Genomic DNA, 15942 nt, shown 5'->3' on the forward strand with positions numbered 1-15942 from the left:
AATATTTGTAAGATGAAACAGTTTCAAAAGAATTCCATTGAAATGCCATTTTCATATTTTGATAATTTACAACCATTTTAAATACAACAATCTTGGTTTTTCCAAGTTAACAGTTAATTGAAGACTTTTACAGAAACTTTCTAAAATATTTATACGTTTTGTAAACCAAATACAGAGTCTGCAAAAGTACAATATCATCAGCAAAAGTAGTAGGAACATTTGTACAACATCAGGGTGAAGCTGTACACCTGGGTAACATGTGGATTCAATTTCTAAGAGCTAATTCATTGATAAAGAATGAGAACAATAGCGGGCTTAAAACACACCCTTGTCGCAAACCCTGTGGGCAATTAAACAACTGAGAGAGAGAAATATCACGCACCTGTCCCTTAACACACTTTATAGATAGAAGTTAAGGCTTTTAAGCATCTTAGGTGAAACGCCTCTATATATTTGAGAATGGCCCTTAGTTTATCCCTGTTAACAAAATCAAAAGCCTTTTGAAATCGACAAATATAGCATAGAACTTCCCTTTTTCTTACATAGATAACGTTGGATAACAGATTGTAGAATAAAAATATTATCAATTGTACTATAACCTTCCTAAACCCTGCTTGTGATTCCAACAACCTTTTCGTATGTATTTGCCCAGAATGTTATTCCATTGTTAAGTACAGATGTATATATTTTACTGAAAGTACTAAGAAGGGATATTCCCTGTAATTATTTGGATCATTACGATCACCCTTCTTAAATAAAGGTACAATAATTGCTGTACTCCAGCTGTCTGGAAAAGTGGAGGACTCGAACATAATATTGAACAATAGCTCCATATACGGTAATAAAATATCCATTGAATGCTTAAAAACTCCGGCAATAAGTTATCTTCACCAGGCGACTTTGAAGATTTAAGCTACTAAGAATAGCCTCAGATATTTCGTCCCTAGTAATGGGTGAATCTAATATAGTACATGTTATGTCATCAACGTCATAATCAAAATCACATTCACTAATATGGGGCTCGGTATGATCAGACACAGTGCTTTTGTCTTGATACAAGTTCTTAAAATAGGAAACCATACATGAATATCAACATTGCTCATTTTCGCTCTGGGGGCTGTATATGTTTTAAGCGTATTCCAGAATATTTTTGCATCATAGATATTCTGTAGTAATTTGTCTTTTATTGACATATTGTAGAGTCTTTTCTTGTTTCGTAAAGTATCATTGTACTTGTTTCTGCAATCGACATATGATTGTCGGGATATGTCAGATTTAACCCTTCTGAATATTTTTAACAATCTTTGGGTTTCTAATCTAAGGAAATTACATTCGTAATCAAACCATGGCTGGTTAGATTTAGTATAGTTGTTGCAGCGTTTCTTTGTAAAGTCAGCAGCCTTGAGTAAGGCATTAGTAAACGATTCAACTGATTGATTTACATCATAGATAGCTTGGCAAGCACAATGGTCTAGAGTCTTTGTTACATCAGGTGAAAACAGATTAGCACGGAATTCGTTTACACAGTCATCAGTCCACTTGAACCTGAAGTTCTGCCCAGAGTGTGAATCGCGTGCACGTGCTTCCTTGTGGTTGTCAATGTCACCACGTGACTGAAATACACAAGTGATTGGCAGATGTGGAGACTCTGGCCTACATCCGATATCGAATCCGCTGCACAACGTAAACAAGTCACTCGACCCGATAACATAGTCTATCACACTTGTTCCGTTTGATGAGATATACGTGGAATCGCCAATTAATTTATCATTTCCAGTTCTGCCGTTAAAAATTGAGATATTCAAGCTTGCGCATAATTCTAATAATTTTTTACCATAGTTTGAAACAAAATTGTCACATGAGTACCGTCTATGTTGAATATTATCGTGTAAGAATTCGCAATAGTCCATCTTTAGAGTAGATATTATATCGTCCTCTACATAGTCTGGGTTAGTGCCGGTTCTTGCGTTGAAGTCACCACCAATCACAAGTGAGATATTACCCAGCTCTTGTAGAAGATCAGTTAGTGAGTCTTGTAGCAAGGATATACCACAATGTACGTTATTATGAGCGTACCATGGAGATGTCTCAGGGTGAATATATACAGAACCAAACAACACATCTTTTTCTGAATTAAAAAACACTTTGTCGAACAGCAGGAATACACAATTTGGAGTAATCTTAGACATTTTAACGTACTGTACTAATGGCTTCTTTACAAGCACTAATAGTCCCCCTGATGATCTACCATGAGCAGAGATTCGAACTGCATCTAGACTGTAGCACATGAACTCATCCGAGAACATATCATGGTCTTCTTCTTTGGTATTCCACGTCTCACACATGCCAATTACATCGAATGTTTCAGCATAGCTCACAAAGTCAGCATCCGATGATTTAGAAGTGAGTCCGTTGACATTCCAAAATAAAAATGTGTGATTATTGATGGTATGGACACTAACATCTGGGCCCTGGCCACACCCCTATCTCCTCCTCTCTCTCGCTTGTCTCTAGAGCGTAGATTGGGTCCAGGCTTCTGTTGCTTGCTTGATGTAGGGGCTCTGGGTCGGGCATGGTAGCAGACGACGCATCTGGCTGAGTGGGGTGGTATCTGTATTCTGCTTCTCGGTCACAAACAGTTTACCATTTTGAAATAGCGAACTTTGTTCTCAGCTTTCAAATCGTTGAGCTTCCGTCGTTGGTTTTCGTGAGGTCTGAGGAAACTCTGTATCTGTCCTCTTTAAGTCTGTCTCTCAGTTTTAAGGCCCACACTTTATTCTCTGGGTAGAGAAATTTGACTATCATGGGTCTTGGCTGGCCTGGCTTCCCCTTTAACCTGTGTGCGGCAACGATACAGTCGCTAGTGATATCATTATCACCGTCTGTGTTATGTCCATTCAAAGTGTCACGTCATACATATTTCTTACACACAGAGACTGTCTCTCGTGTTTTTCAGGTAGACCATACAGAATGACGTTGCAGCGTCTACTGTATTGTTCTTGTTTCTCCAGCATATCCTCTATACTGTCTATTTTGTCAGTAACCATGGTTATATTGACGTTGCTTGGAGACATCTCTAGGCGATCTAACCTATCTGCAACTTCGTCAACATCAGCACGTAGAATTTCCTGTCTGCATCTTAGATCTGCCAGCTCAGAGCTTATGTTATCTAGCTTGTTACTCATCTTCCCCATATCTACCTTCAGGTCTCTGATTTCCGAGGTGATATCCTGTTTCATCGTTTTAAATGCTGATAGTATTTCTTCACGAAATGAAACAACATTATCAACAGGTCCTGGGTTAAGTTCGATGTCACCAGATAGTATGAGAAGAGCACTTCGGTATATCAGAGTAAGAGTAGTGTTTACCTTTTCGTCGTTGAATGCGAGATGTGAAATCCTCCATGAACATCCATTGTGAAAGTTAATCTCAATATCCCGATAGAGCTGTGTGAGTGTACAGCCTACCATGACAATACAGAAGATCAAAGTGATTCATAACACATACTTATCACATAGTTTGAATAATACAATAGCCATTAGTCGCTGGGCCCCTAGACTGTCCAATCAATCATTGATGAACTCATCAAGCTAGCAGTTCTAAAACTTCCAGATTGGTCAAACCTTCTCACTTATCCTCAGATGAAACAGAAGCATCAAAACCAGAGTGTCTTTGATCTGCACGCATGGAGCATATCAAGAACTTGGCTATTCCAGCAGTGCAGCAGTCTCCCTGTCTCTATGCAGATCTACCAGAAGCCTGTATGATGATAAGTGGAAGAGTCTTGACCAATTTGCCAGAAGTAAGGGGATTCCAGCAGATATACAACCTCAGAACCTCAAACAATTTCAAGACGGGGCTCAATCTTAGCACCCATCAGCTCTGTCATCACCATGGTGAAGGCTCCAAACTCACTCAGGATGTCTGAATTCCCTTCTGTAGACCTCAGCCTCACCAGATTTGATAAAGGTTCCCAATGCATCAGTGCATCTTGACCTCCGTTTGGATTTTATTGCCAAAAAATCAGCCAGTCCCACATTTTCACATCCCACTATTATCTTCAATACTTGGCAATGAAGATAAGGAAGACTTATTACTGCGTCTGGACAGAGTCCCACGCGTCTATCTACGTAGAATGAGCACCAGACGTCAGAAGGTAAGACGATTCTTCATCCCGCTCATGAGAGATGTCACAGCAGAAATATCCCAAACAACTATATCCTTCTGGATGTGATCGGTGATACTTCGAGCATACAGAGATATAGGCTAAGAACCTCCCTCAGCTTCCAACCCACACGAAGTAGGAGCACTATATGGCAATTGCTCTTTCCCTACCATCATGGAAGGATGCTTTGGGAATATTTTTCTTTTTATGTTTAATCACTTTTGTTTGAGATTATTTGCGAAGAAAAACTCAATTTATGCCATCCCATCAACACATGTACAGCTTGTCAAATGGGCGGCTTACCAGGCAGGTTATGTATGGGGTCAGTCATTCTTCCACAGCCTGAACTCCCATTTCCAAGTGAGTGGGGTTGAATGCAGAAGGAAAGTGGACAGTATGTTCCCTACTGGACGACACTACACCAGGCATCACAATCTTGGCATGTGTTGGTATCTTGTCTTTACAAAGGGTTGTAAAGCCGCTGCAAGTGCAAACAGTCCTCACTTACATGCACTGGCCAGCGTTCATAACATTGACTCAGCTATATTTTCAAGATGTTTAACCGGTATTTTGGTTCAGTATTTTTAAAAAAAAGTCGCCCCATTAGTGTACTGATGGCAGGCCCAAGGCTATAACGGTAGCCAGAAAAGACAAAATATTATTTATCTACTGTGCATACGCAAATTAAATTTTGAGTGCCTCCAAATCCTAAAATGTTCACTATGCATCAGTCGATAAATGTGCAATGTTTCATGCTTTTATCATTAAATGCACATTTTATCTGCTTAGCCGCTCCACTAAAGGAATATTTGCTATGTGCGAGAATCTATTATGATTATGGAAAAAAAATCTGCCGGTTTCCTATCACATGTGTTTTATCTCATCGTCAAAGAAAATTAAGCAAATAGCAACTTTATCTAAAATTTGTTCGTTTTAGTTTGCTTGATATCCGAACTTTACCGAGCATATAATTTTAACTACATCCATTGCAAATATAAACATATCCGTTCATTATATAGTTCATTAAATATAGTTAAAATGTAAGTATTCTGACAAACGTCAGTGGTGCCCACGCAGAAATGTTTGTCCAATATGCACTGACGTATATAATAAACGCAGAAAAAATACATATAATGTGTCCCCTTGAACGCACAATAATATTCAATTCTCGAAATTCGTGACAAAAATATCAAGTTCGTGTAATGAAAGTAATCATTAAACCTTAGAGTGCAGTCTTCTACATCATGTCATCACTTTACACGACTCGTGTTTTACGTACGGAAACTTGAATTCAGAAAGTGGGGGTTCCTGATGTCCCCTAATTTTGTTGGTCAAGGTAAAACCCTGGGTCTAAAGGAATAGATGAGTGAACTATGTCACATACGTTTTTGACAAGGTTCTCTGTGGCACGTGTCCTGTGAACACGGAGAGCACATATCATCACAGTATGTCCTACTGAAGCTCCGGGCACAACCGATACACAGTCCAGTGTCCTTCTCACACCCTTCACAGCCGACGGGACATGGATCGGAGCAGTTCACTCCGTGGTAGTTACTGTCGTGACAGAGGCCAATGCATTTGTTGTCATAGCGACCGCACAGTTTACAGTTAGACGGGCATGACTCGTTACACAGTTCCCCTCTCACACCTGGTGCACAGTGGAGACATCTCACAGAGTCTTTCTCACATTTGTCACAGTTATCTGGAGATGGAATGGTGCATATCTTTCCATAGTAGTTGGCGTTGATACAAGGTCCACTGCACTGGTTTTGTGTGAAGTCATAAACATTACAGTTTGCTTGGCATGTTGTTTTACAAGATTTGCTGTTGCAGTTATCTCCCTGCTCGTCACATCCATCCTTGCAGTACCCTTCAACACAGTGTATACACTCGCCTGTTTCCCTGTCACAGTCTCTACAGTTGTGGGGACAGGTAACATCACACTCGTCCCCTGTGTACCCCGGCTCACAGCTGCCACACTCCCCTGTGATCCTATTACATCCACCTGTACAGATGGAGGGACAGGGAGTTCTACAGTGTTGACCGTAATACTGGGGATTCTCACACGGTCCTGTACAACCACCACCATAACGTTTACACTGTTTACAGGCTGTAGGACAGTTCACAAAACAGTTATCTCCCTTCTTACCGGCCACACATTCCTCTTTACACACAAAACGAGTGTTGTTCATCTGACAGCGAGAGTTGAGACAGGTGTCTTGACAGTCATGTTGACACTGTTTACCATAGACCCTGGAGTCCAGACACTGTAGACTCTCTTCAGATGACGTCACACTGACACAGCGAGGTAGACACACACCGTCAACACAGGTGACGTTGTTACCGTCACAGTTGCTGCAACTACTGCTGGTAGCGGAACCTATGAACAAAGAGACGGCATACAATGAAATGACTGATATTAATGTAAGACAATGAATCCGAAACACGTTTCCATTTCTTATTCTCGTCGAAATAAGTAAGTGTAAACTTGTTATGTTAGGGATTACACTTACTCATTCAAGTACCGATTCTAGTACTTTTCTTGTGTTGAGTGAGGGATTGTACTGTGGACACTCAGTGGCTCAGTGGGTTAGGCGGCTGACTTTGTGTGCTGGCGATTAGGTGCCTGACTCTGAGGGTGTGGGTTCGAATCCCGGATGGGACTCAGCCCAAGTACTAGAATCTGTGCTTTACTGAGAAAGTGTGAATGACACTGTGCCTGCATAACTATAATCCAACAGAGTGGTTAAAAAAACAACAACTACCCTTTGAATTCCGTGTGTCATGGTGTTAATCTTACAACTACAACCGCCTGAAAGCAGTTATTATCTTTCGACGTACCACCCATGATGGCTTCCATTGAGACAGTCAAGGAAACAGACTGTGACTTTTACATACCGAGTCATCAACAGTCTAGACTGTGAGACAATCACGTGTATCCAGGCAGTGAAACAAATACAGACTGCATTGCGATCTTGTATCATGGATAATAAATGACGAGGATGCATGTGTACTGACCTGCTACAGCAGCACACAGTAGGGTCATCACCACGGCATCAACCATGGCTGTTGTGGTGAAGATTTCTGAAAATCGAGATTGAAAGTAGTGCGATATTTAACTGTTTAATTTGCTTTTAACAGCATCTGAGTTTATCAAGGTCATAGTTTGGGATGAGGGACTGAAGCTTTGGTTCCTATGGAGTGTTCTATTTTGTATGGGTGACATTCGGATCAAGGGAAATGGGAGATCACGGAAGGAAACATTACAAACCACGGTCCTGGATCTGATAGTGCATGTTGCAGCTTTTGATTCTGACAGGGTCTGATGCAAATAGAGACATGTATATTTGTGGGAAAATGTGTAGCTATAAAAACGGTAATAATAATTGCTAGAGGATTTTCAGAATTTATCTTCCACTCTTCCTCTACCAAGTAAAACAAACTAACTCAAGGCAAATATGTTTGAAATTACTCTTCAGTTTTCTATAGCCCTTTCCCAACCTATACGTTGTTCTACTGATCGATATGTGTTGCTATAATGTATAACATTTTCGTATTTTGATGTCAATTTCTAAAAATATTCTTGTAAAATAGCCTATGCGTAATTACCATGCTATGAAATTAACTCCTTCTCCCTCAATTAGTTATCCCCGCTTTCTTTGGTAATCCTATTCATCATGCTTTTACCTTGCCTCCGCTTGTATCATGTATAATTATGTTTGTTTTCATTGTTAATTGTCTATACCAAAACGTCGCTATTGTAAGAAGTTGATCATCCATAAAGACTTGTCATTCCTAGGAAATGTGTACACTTCTTACAGTTTGCCATATTCTCAGGAAACACAATGGATGTATATAGATATGTAAATATCACTTTACTGACAACACTGTCATGCAACACAATACCCATGTGAACGTAGGATAGTAATACAGGGGAGCAATACGGATGACATGAGAGGGTATATAATAAATATAGAACATCATATGGATGTCTTGTATTAAACGAGAAGATGTCATGGGAGCAGAGAGTTCGTGTTTCTCTGCTCCCATGGCATCTTCTCGTTCAATGCAAAACATCCAAATGCACTAGTATGACGTTTTATATATATATATATTAAACGTCACACTAGTGCATTTGGATGTTTTAATATTCAATAAAACATCAAATGCACTAGTATGACGTTTTATATATATATATATATTAAACGTCACACTAGTGCATTTGGATATTTTTGTATTCGATAGAAGTCATGTATATAAGGTGGTATTCTTGAATCCTGTTCCAAATGTGATTCACATGATGTCATGCATATATATATGACATCATGAGAATCACGTTTGGAGCAGGATTCAAGAATATCAGCTTATATACATGACTTCTATCGAAATACAAAATATAGTTTATAGATTACTGTATAGAGAATCTAATATATTCACCTTGAGTCGCAGCTTGACTACTGGCTACTCACACTATGGACAGGAGTGCGTCACAATGTGATCAGAAGGAAGCAACTACCTTCCTCACCATCTGCCTTTTGGGTTCAGTTTTGCTAGTAACAATAGGTTCAGTTACTTCCTACATTCGAGACAATTAAGAAAATATTTTCACTTTCATATTTTTAAGTATCACGCGGCCTTGAATCGAACTTACTGCGATGGCTACGGCTGCGTTTTGGGGCCTTTTGATTTCAACTTAGTATCTTGAAATTTCAAGCACAAATATAGAAACACGAATGGCCTTGTAAAGCTTCGCAAAAGCGGCTTTTGACTATCTTTATCCACTCACTGATCGTGTCTTGATAAACTCACGGTACAAAGAATTCTAGGTTTACAGCTCCATATACATTTAAATTTCACTTAACTTCTCTGGGTAGCATGTTATATGTTAGGTGAATGAATGAGTTTAGTTTTACTCCGCACTCAGCAATATTCAAGCTATATGGCGGCGGTCTGTAAATAATGGAGTCTGGACCAGACAATCCAGTGGTCAACATCATGAACATCGATCTGCGCAATTTGGAACAGATGACATGAGTCAACCAAGTCAGCGAGCCTGACCACCTGATCCCGTTAGTCGCCTCTTACGACAAGCACAGTCGCCTTCTGTGACAAGCATGGGTTGCTGAAGAACTATTCTACCCCGGATCTTCACGGGTCGTTATCTGTTAAGTGCAGACAGGTTTAGTTGTGTGACTTCGTATTAGGGGTGGGCGATAATACCGGTTCACCGGTATATTGCAATTCGAACTTCACAATACGATATTTTGCGGTACACTTTCGCGAACCGGATCACCCAATGTAGTCAAAACTACTAATAAAATTTGTATTTCCTTATTTCTTTTATTTTATCATACACTAATAGTTTTGAGAATGTTTATTGTTCATATAATTGCATTTGCGTGACTTTTAAACCATATATATATAATAGATTGGTACCGACAAACCAAACTGGCGAACGCCGCTGCTAACGCTTTTTATCGAGTTCCAAACTTTAGAGCGAAGTCTTCAGTTTGGAAACATTTTCAACTGATCTCTTGTACAATCACATCTGAGTCCTGACAGTGGCAAGTGGCATTGTTTCAAAAGAAAGGAAACAGAAATTTAACTACCTCAAACCATGTGTTATATACTTTTACAATATCTTGTAATACATATTGCAATACGCCAACACATAGCACAATATATCGCAATACGAAACTTTTGGCAGTACCCAACCCTACTTCGTATCTATCTCAACCTACAGGAAACCGGAATTTTAAGTTGGATAATTTGTCCCCAATCCTTTCACATTTGTGAACAAAATATGTTTAAATCAAACCGAGTTCCAACTTCAAGGGACTCTCCTGAAGAGCATCTTCGTCGTGGTTAGTGCTGGGTAACACTAATAGCTTTTCTCGGACGTGGACCACTGGTAGAATGTGTCTTCAGCACCACATAGTCTTTGTCGTTGGAGGACGGGTGTCTGGTGGTTGAAGGCACTGATTCCAGGAACAGCAAATGATAATTCAAATGAAAATTAGTCACAGCAAATATGACATACAGCATTCCAAAACACAGAAAAATCCGGCATTTCTGTGTGGAGTGTTAGAGGGCATAGATGATTCCTCTCCATTAAACACCCAATCACTCACTCATTGTCCGAACAAAATATACGGAGAATGCTTTTCCATAAGTCATCCATAAACTCATAAATATTATACAGTGAAACTGTCGTAGTCATGGCTAACTTTGATGAAGTGAATGTTCTTGGCACATAACTATAATCCAAAAGCAATCAGCATTCAAGATACTTTTGTGGTTAAAAATTCAACTACTCTTAAGAGAATATAGCATGTATAATCCATACTATATATATAAAGACTATCAGTGATATCACATCTGGTGGGTTAACTTGAAGCCCATTTCTGGTGTCCCCCGCCGTGATGTTGCTGGAATATTGCTAAAAGCGGCGTAAAAACAAACTCAGTCAGTCAGTCAGTCAGTGGTGGGTTAACTATTTTTGGTAATCAAGGAAAACTCCTCAGTTTCGTTGAATAGAAATCTGGATGCTTGGCTGTCTGTTTATCTCTAAACATTGCTATAACACAGTGTTCGTTTAAATTCATACATCATCAATGCTTAATAATAAGGATTTTGATCTCGAAACTGAAGATTTGAATGGACACGATGCGTTCTGGGGTACCGGTTATATCTATAAAACGTTTTTAATGATAAACAATGCTTATTTACACCCAGCAAATGGTACATAATCAGTTGTGGACTTATCTATTAATGGACCCATTTGTTTTTAATCAATGTTCATTATCTCTTTAATGTATTGTATGTAGTAATCAATTATACGTTTAACTGTCCCTCGAATTCTCGACCTATATATAAATGGAAGTTTACAAAAACTGATTCGCACATTTTAGATATACACATGGGAAAATGGAAAAAAGGATCGCACCAGCAACATGTTTCACAGTATCACTACTTACCATTAAACATAACAAAAGAACTTATCCAAACCTCAATTTAAGTTATCATCTGGATAGATTGAACCTCAAGGAATAAGAAAATGGCAAAAATAACTAATAGTAGTACACTATTCAGAGAAGAAACCTAAGTAAATGACTCATTTTATAGTGCTGATTACTATTGTTGTATGCGTTCCAAACTTGATGTGGCCAAGTATTGTCGTCCATAAAGACTGGCCTTGTGTTCAGAGGATGGTCTTTGAAACGGACAATAACCTGTCTATGATGTAAGTAATGTAACATTGTCCATTCAGCATTTGTCTCATCATCACAAGATCAAGCTTACAGTCACTTGAGAGGCACCCCCACGCCATCAATGAACCCCCGCCAAACGGTACTTGTTCCATGATATTCCTTTGTCTATATGCAGCAGACAAGAGCCATCAGCCATCAGTCACTTTTGTCCGACCAGTTCAGCCTTCCTTATTCCACTGAATCCCAGCCGTGAAATTGCTGGAATATTGCTAAAAGCGGCGTAAAACTATACTCAATCACTCATAGCTAATCTATCATAGTTCTATTAGCATCATTGACTTTGCAGAGTGACCAGTGGTGCGCAGACTAAGGACTTGGCAACTGAGATCCTTTTGTAAACAATCCTTTAACAGGTTGCATACATTCTCATAGTAAATCAGAACCAGTTTCACTGGGAACACCAAGTAGCACTAGGAACAAAATGAATTCCGACCTAACTAATAACTTTATTGCTTCCACACCACTCCGAATTTGGGAGTTTACGTAAATAAAATAAACATCTTTAGAATCTTGTTTCATTTTATTCAACACTCTCAAGCATATTTTTCAAGCATTATCTTCGACAATTTATTTCGAAAACACACTCAACCCCGATAACATTCACCTTCATGTTGAGACATTACTCCCTCGCCAACTTGCCCAAGGACCGGGTATTCAGTTAATATTGCCTTACATTGACATAATCAAGAAAATTGTGTCCTATGTTAATTGTTCACAAACCTCGACATATTTCCTTGTGTACAGAGACTGAGGTCAAAGTTTTGATGTCCTCCTTATGTGTCACGGCGCTCCTGTGATCAGGGTGTCATTAAATATGGCTAAAGTAGTAGTATAAAACGTGGAGAAACTTCACAATTGTATTAATAGTACCTTAGACATGCGATGTAAGGGATCAATGCCCCAATTAACACTGACAATAGACAGGTGATTAACAAACCACGATACAAACCAAATACACAATCTGATTAGCTCAGCAACAGTATAACCGCGATTAACAAAGATAGCTGCAACCACTCTCTGACAAGACAATCAACAAGTTGCACAGGCAACCAAGTCGGCTGTTATCACATGGGAGTTCTGTGAAGTGCAAAATTCATTTATTCAATTGAATAGTGTAATATGTAAATATCAACAGCAAGACCTGAGACACGAGAGATATCATATGTACACTGTGACTGTTGGCTGGAATGAACAATTCACTGCCTGACCACACAACAATCACTCGCGACTATGTCTCTGTTTGTGTGCGTGCATGAGTGCGTGCATGAGTGCGTGCGTGCGTGCGTGTATTCATCAATATGTATTATGACTATTATATTACCGTGATTGTGTAGGGTAACGTGCAGAACAGCCACGAGTGATATGCATAGCGGAACATTTTTACATATTTTTATGAAGCGTTACTGTCATAGCACATCTAGTAAGTGCAACTAAGACAATGATGAACATACTGAATTTAAGTAAGGCGTGAGAGTAAGTAAATACTTACTAAACTGTGTTTTATACATGGAATATCATTGATTTACAATACATACATTAATACGATATTTACATCCTATACACTATAACTCAAACATTTCTTCTGTGAAAATATACATGCATATAAATGCAACATGGAAAACATAATACAACAGAGACGTAGGGTCAATTAAACCTCAATGGTTTAGATAGAAATATTTAAGTTTACACTATAAATTGATGGAAATAGTTAACAATTAAATCATTCTTCATATAGGTTGTTTTAAGATTTCGATTTTCAATGACAAATCACTTCATATTAGGGCGTATGCAAATGAAAAATGTCAGATCTAAACTCAAAACACATCAATATTCTTATTACTACTGGGTCTTAGTGTGGTGTGTCTGACGGCAATTGTACGTACATTTGGACAAATTCTTGTTTTAAAACCAGTAACAGAATTACTGTTAATTATTGCCTCTTTCAGTTTGTGAATTCCGCTGTTTTCATGAATCGTTGAAAACGGTGTTGTTCGTGCAAAAAGAATGCTTAGAAATTCATATTTGTTTTTTTAATTTCAGCCGTATCAGTAGTTGAAGTTCCAATTCTATGTATCATAGGCGAAAATCCAAGTGATACAGATAGTTTTGAAAGTTGTTACATTATTTATGCACACTTGAAATAAGAATGGCCCCAGTACTGAATCAAGTGTGACATCTGCCCTGCTGAAATTGTGAATCGATAAATGGCCACTGAGACATTTCTCGGCGACGATCTGACAAGTAACTAATAAGTTACCATTAGTGGTATATATTATGTAATCGTTTCCAGTGTAGCTTTCTGTCATACCCTGTAGTATATGCTTTTTGTCGTGTACCTTTATGTCATACCCTGTGGTATAACCTCATCCAATGTACCTTTATGTCATACCCTGAAGTATAACCTTATCCAATGTACCTTTATGTCATACCCTGTGGTATAACCTTATCCAATGTACCTTTATGTCATACCTTGTGGTATAACTTTATCCAATGTACCTTTATGTCATACCCTGTTGCATAACCTTATCCAATGTACCTTTATGTCATACCCTGTGGTATAACCTTATCCAATGTACCTTTATGTCATACCCTGTGGTATAACCTTATCCAATGTACCTTTATGTCATACCCTGTGAGTATAACCTCATCAAATGTACCTTTATGTCATACCCTGTGGTATAACCTTATCCAATGTACCTTTATGTCATACCCTGTGGTATAACCTTATCCAATGTACCTTTATGTCATACCCTGTGGTATAACCTCATCAAATGTACCTTTATGTCATACCCTGTTGCATAACCTTATGCAATGTACCTTTATGTCATACCCTGTGGTATAACCTTATCCAATGTACCTTTATGTCATACCCTGTGGTATAACCTTATCCAATGTACCTTTATGTCATACCCTGTGTCATAACCTTATCCAATGCATCTTTATGTCATACCTATCCAATGCACCTTTGTGCCATACTCTATTTTATGAGATTTTCCAGTGTGCCTTTATATTATGACATGTCGCATGTGTTTGCAATGTCACAACATGTCCCACAAAAGTGCTTGTTAACATGGCGAGTAACAAATTTGGTGACAACCTTCGGTCAGTGAATCCCGACTGATGTTGCAAAACTATTTTATGTTGTAATGTCTTTCGAAAAAAAGTTCAATTGAACAATTTTAAGTAAACTCATAGAATTATATATGTGAACAATTTCAGCCGTATCAGTTGTTGACGTTCCAATCAATGTATCATAGGCGAAGCATCAAGTGATACAGATAGTTTTGAAAGTTGTTACATTATTCATGTACACTTGAAATAAGGATGGCCCCAGTACTGAATCAAGTGTGACATCTGCCCTGCTGAAATTGTGAATCGATAAATGGCCACTGAGACATTTCTTGGCGACGATCTATCAAGTAACTAATAAGTTACCATTAGTGTTATATCATGTAATCGTTTCCAGTGTAACTTTCTGTTATACCCTGTAGTATACGCTTTTTGTCGTGTACCTTTATGTCATACCTTGTGGTATAACCTTATCCAATGTACCTTTATGTCATACCTTGTGGTATAACGTTATCCAATGTACCTTTATGTCATACCCTGTGGTATAACCTTATCCAATGTACCTTTATGTCATACCCTGTTGCAAAACCTTATCCAATGTACCTTCATGTCATACCCTGTGGTATAACCTTATCCAGTGTACCTTTATGTCATACCCTGTGGTATAACCATATCCAATGTACCTTTATGTCATACCCTGTGGTATAACCTCAGCAAATGTACCTTTGTCATCCCCTGTTGCATAACCTTATGCAATGTACCTTTATGTCATACCCTGTGGTATAACCTTATCCAGTGTACCTTTATGTCATACCCTGTGGTATAACCTCATCAAATGTACCTTTATGTCATACCCTGTTGCAAAGCCTTATCCAATGTACCTTTATGTCATACCTTGTGGTATAACCTTATCCAGTGTAGCTTTATGTCATACCCTGTGGTATAACCTTATCCAATGTACCTTTATGCCATACCCTGTGGTATAACCTTATCCAATGTACCTTTATGTCATACCCTGTAGTATAACCTCATCAAATGTACCTTTATGTCATACCCTGTGGTATAACCTTATCCAATGTACCTTTATGTCATACCCTGTGGTATAACCTTATCCAATGTACCTTTATGCCTTACCCTGTGTCATAACCTTTTCCAATGCATCTTTATGTCATACCTATCCAATGCACCTTTGTGCCATACTCTATTTTATGAGATTTTCCAGTGTGCCTTTATATTATGACATGTCGCATGTGTTTGCAATGTCACAAAATGTCCCACAAAAGTGCTTGTTAACATGGCGAGTAACAAATTTGGTGACAACCTTCGGTCAGTGAATCCCGACTGATGTTTGCAAAACTATTTTATGTTGTAATGTCTTTCGAAAAAAGTTCAAGTTGAACAATTTTAAGGTAAACTCATAGAATTATATATGTGAAC

The 15942-nt window shown here is 38.6% G+C and overlaps 1 long non-coding RNA gene across 1 annotated transcript; it reads right to left on the reverse strand.

Moving 5' to 3' along the window:
- Positions 1-6475: 6475 nt before the first annotated feature.
- On the reverse strand, positions 6476-8686 carry LOC124289760. The gene is made up of 3 exons (XR_006901754.1): positions 8603-8686; positions 7184-7249; positions 6476-6545 (listed from the first exon to the last, which is right to left on the reverse strand). It is a non-coding gene; the product is annotated as an uncharacterized LOC124289760 (long non-coding RNA).
- Positions 8687-15942: the final 7256 nt, after the last annotated feature.

Source organism: Haliotis rubra, unplaced genomic scaffold (assembly GCF_003918875.1).
Source record: "Haliotis rubra isolate DU_JTF1 unplaced genomic scaffold, ASM391887v1 Scf449, whole genome shotgun sequence".
Taxonomy (NCBI): Eukaryota; Metazoa; Mollusca; class Gastropoda; order Lepetellida; family Haliotidae; genus Haliotis; species Haliotis rubra.